We start from the raw sequence: 4,280 nt of genomic DNA on the forward strand, positions 1-4,280 counted from the left end.
CTATTTACAACAAAGGTACACAGTTTTCCATTTATGGTAATGATTAAGTCTTTTTTCTTGATACGTTTATTTAAGTTTCTCAAAAGTGATTCAATGAAGATAATGGGCTAATTAGTCAAGTTTAGGCAATGTTGAACTAAATCATCTTCAAAGGCCTTTCAATCCCTGATGTTCTAGCATTGTTTTTTTCCTACACCCCAACCTCTCCTCCTCTCCCTCCCTCTCTTCCTCTGCAATGGGGGAAGTTAATAGGCAGCAATCTCTTGCCAATTTGAGACAATGAGATCCACATTCTAAAACAAAGAATGATAGCCTTGGAGAGCTACACATGGAAACTTGAGGGTGGCTACATTTTTCTCCATACTACCCAGAAGGGACAGCACTTTTCTGGGTCCTCTGGGAAAGCTATCCATATGCTTCCATATGCTTCAGAGGGGATGTTAGCTGAGACCTAGAAAATTCCCCTGTTCTAGTCACTGCTGAGACCTTGCTCTTTAGATGCCAAGCTCTAGACTGTAATACTCTCATAACTGTAAGGGATTTTAGAGAAGAATCTCCTTTGATGAGTCAATACCAAAATGCCATCCCTAACAGAGGATCTGTGGTGGGGACATTTTATTTCTTGTGCTAACTACATAGATTTCCATTTCCAAATGGCTTTGGAAAGTTCTTCCTTATCTAAATCTGCCTCCCTCAAACTTCTACTGGTCATCTATTCTGTCCCTCTTTCTGTAGCCATATAGAACAAGCCTTCTCCTTCTGCCCACAAATAGCCTTTCAGTCAAGGGCAACAGTGGCCCTGTTTTTCCTCTTTTGTCTCCTAAAACTTCCACATTAGGGTCATCATCCCTAGTTCCTTCAAAGACTTCTCAACTGACAAGCACGGTGATGGGACATACCCTGACATTTTATGGAGTGTGCATGAAATAAAACTAACAGGAATTTGAAGGAGTTGTCCTGGGAGCTTGGCATTGCTTCACAATGGCCCCAACTCTCAGAGGAGTCTGGTCTTCTCTTTCCAGGTAGTTTTTGGAATATTCCTCCCTCTCACACAGTTATTCACTTGTTCCCCCAGGCTTAAGTGGAAAAATCTCCCTCCTCACTTCCCTATTTGGAAGACACAAGCAAAACAACTCCTGCATGTAGCTCTGGACAAATGCAACAGGGAAGAAAATATCAATGACGGACTTGTCTGAGATTGTTTGAAGTTGAAGGGTCCAAGTGAGACTGGCAGCTAGAACCAAAAAACAGTCACCCTGTTTGGACTCTAATGACAGAGAAGTCAGAGAAATGGCCCAGCAAGGACTGGACATGTGATAAACTTCAGTTTAGAGAGCCAGGGAGACCAATGCTTCCAAGTCTATGTGTGCCATCTGAGCAGAGGAGCTCCGCTCCACACTGTTGCCAGGAAAAAGTCTCTTCCGTCTCTGCCTCATCATCCTCTGCAGTCCTTTCCCAGCTGCACGCATGTTCTCTGTCCACCCCCCATCCCTGCTGTTGCAGCCAGAAGAGAAAAATCTTCTAAGTCTCTAAGTGGTGCTTTATAGTTTGTAAAGCACTCTCACAGATATACTGCCCCTTGGAGCCTCCTGAGGGAGACTGAGTCAGGAAGCACTTGCCCAAAGCCATGCAGCATTCAGAGGCATTCTAGATTGACAAGCCTCCCTTCTCATGGAGGTGGGTGGGGCCGCATAGTGATTATGCTTAGAGACTGGGGTGGGGGTGGGGGAGAAATGCAGACAGATGGACTGTTAAGAACAGAACACAAAACCTTGGAGGAAGAGTTATTTTCCAAATTTTGTGCTCTTACCAGGGCCCAGTGCAACAACACCAGTCCCAGAACCCTTTTCCTCCAGGTGACTGGATGGGAGGGAAGGGAAGCAGCTGGACTATTCTGGATGCACCGCTACACTCCTGCACACCCATGAGATCTCTCTGAGGTTCTCTAAAACACCGCTGGCCAAAGAGGCCGGGGTCCGTCTTGCAAAGCTAATGGAATGCAGCAGTCACCGCAGCAAGATCAGAACACTGGGTCAAACCCCAGCATTCAGAACTTGTCAGCTGTGATCCTTTGCCAATCAAACCTAGGTCTAGCATGCCTGCCCAAAATATAAACATCCTTCATATAAATGACCTAATTCTTTAGTTTATGATGATGTATATACTTATTCTTGTCAGAGTGTTTTCATAATCCAGCATCCCAGTAGGGCCTCAAGGCATGTCTTCCTGCCCGATAGAGAGAACAAGGCCTACAGAGTGGAAGAAACCTGCCAATAGCCGATAGCCCCAGTGAGTGAGCGGCAGGGCTAGGGTGAGGACCCAGGCAGCCCTACTCCAGCAATGCAACTTCTCTACCTCAGCTCACTATTTCCCTTGATGGACACTCCCTCCCAGGTGGTCACCTGAATGGCGCTCAGTTGGGCCATGAACTGGCCTGAGGTGCTGGGATGGAAAATGCCCTGGGCCTGGGGAGGAAAAGGAGATGTATTTCCCCTGGCTTAGTGGCCGTGAAATGCAGACACCCCTCACCCGCAACCCGCCACCGCCTCCTGTTCCGTACATCAAGTCCCTTCCTTTTGCCTTTATTTGCTCTGGAGATGGCTGAAAACCCATCCTTGCCTGCCAGCGGGACCTGAAGCTGAGGTCACTTCTCTCTCTTTGGAAAGACTCTAGGGATGGAAAAGTACAACCAGCCCCCCGCTTCATCTCCCTCAAAACCTAAAGGGACTCCTTCGGGCTCTCCCTGGACATTGAAAAGTCACTGAATGTCAGAACCAGAGGACATCTCAGAATCAGAATTTTAGACTGTGGGTCTTAGAATCATAGACTCTTAGAATGTGAAGCACAGAATCTGAGTTGCAATTATTAAAGCTGATTTGAGTGGAAAGAGTTTATGGAGCCACACAATCCAATAGAACTTTCTGAGATGATGAAAATATTCTCTATCTGCAATGTCCAATACGGTAGTTACTGGCCACATGTGGTTATTGAACACTTGAAATGTTGCCAGTCCAGTGCAAATGAAGAATTGAGTTTTTAATTGTATTTCATTTTAATTAATTTAAATCTAAACAGCCACATGTGGCTAGTGGTTACCATAGTGGACAGAGTGGTTATAAACTTTCACAGAGGCAGGATAGCATAAAGGTAAGCTCATGGGCTCTGGAGCCAGGTTGAAACCCTGGTTCTACCACTTTGCAATTGTGTGATCCTCAGAAATCAACTTTACCTCTTTGGGCCTCAATTCATTACCCCATCTGTAAAAATGGAAATAACAACATACCTCACCAGAGAAAACAAATAAAGAAGTAGCAATGTAGTCATTTGGAAGGGCGTCTTAAGATCCGAGGATCCCAGAATCTCCATCCCACTCAAGAATCCAGTGTAAGAATCCCAGCTGTTTGTCGGCCCAGGGAGAAAAGGGTGTTGGGGTGGAACAAAGGCGATATTACCCCTGTTGGTCTGGGGACACCAGCCCAGCCTCCAGAGGGCACAGTGACGAAGGCCAGGCTCCATCTGGCCTCTTAGTTGAGCTGCTGACACAAGCCAAGCATCTTACTCCCACTGTTTGGCTTGGAAACAAGGGTTCCAAAAACACATATTGCTGGTAAACAAGCTCAAAGAGAGGAAAACAAGACTGGAGGCTAATAAAGCCAGGCCCTCCAGGGAGCAGGGACTCAGAACCAGGGAGGGTGGGCTCCACTGAGGTGGGGGCTGAGCCAGGCCATAGAGGCAGCACTGCGGCCCATGTGGCCACATGGCACTCTGCTCATGCCCAGGAAGCAGACACAGCCACTCGGAGGTGGCCTCATGACGTGGAAGTCAGGAGTCCCAAGATCAAGTCCTGGGAGCAAGTCGACATTGCTCCCAGCTCATGGAGCAAACTCTGCTCTCTGGACCTTACCTACCCAGCCCGTCTGTACAATGAGGAGGTTGTTTTAGATCAATGCTGTTTAAAATTATGTAAGCCAGGGAATCCCTTCTTTCAATGAAGTCTTCTGCAGAAGTCTAATATTTCAAACAGCTGAAACCTTTTAACATTTGTGGAAACATGTTATGGTATTATTATCTATTCAATAAGAAAGCTTGAAATTAAAAAAAAAAAAGCAGGTAAAAATGGAGTGGAAATGGAGGCTGGGAGACCTATATACACAGACATCTCCTCAGACAACCTTGGAGCATCAGGTTCTCCTAGGAACACAGTTGGAAACCCTTGAGCAAGGTGGTCCCTAAGATTCCTTTCAGCTCTGACTTTCTGAGTCAACTCAGGCAGAAGATTT

This window comes from Galeopterus variegatus, unplaced genomic scaffold (genome assembly GCF_000696425.1).
Source record: "Galeopterus variegatus unplaced genomic scaffold, G_variegatus-3.0.2 Scaffold27028, whole genome shotgun sequence".
Classification (NCBI taxonomy): Eukaryota; Metazoa; Chordata; class Mammalia; order Dermoptera; family Cynocephalidae; genus Galeopterus; species Galeopterus variegatus.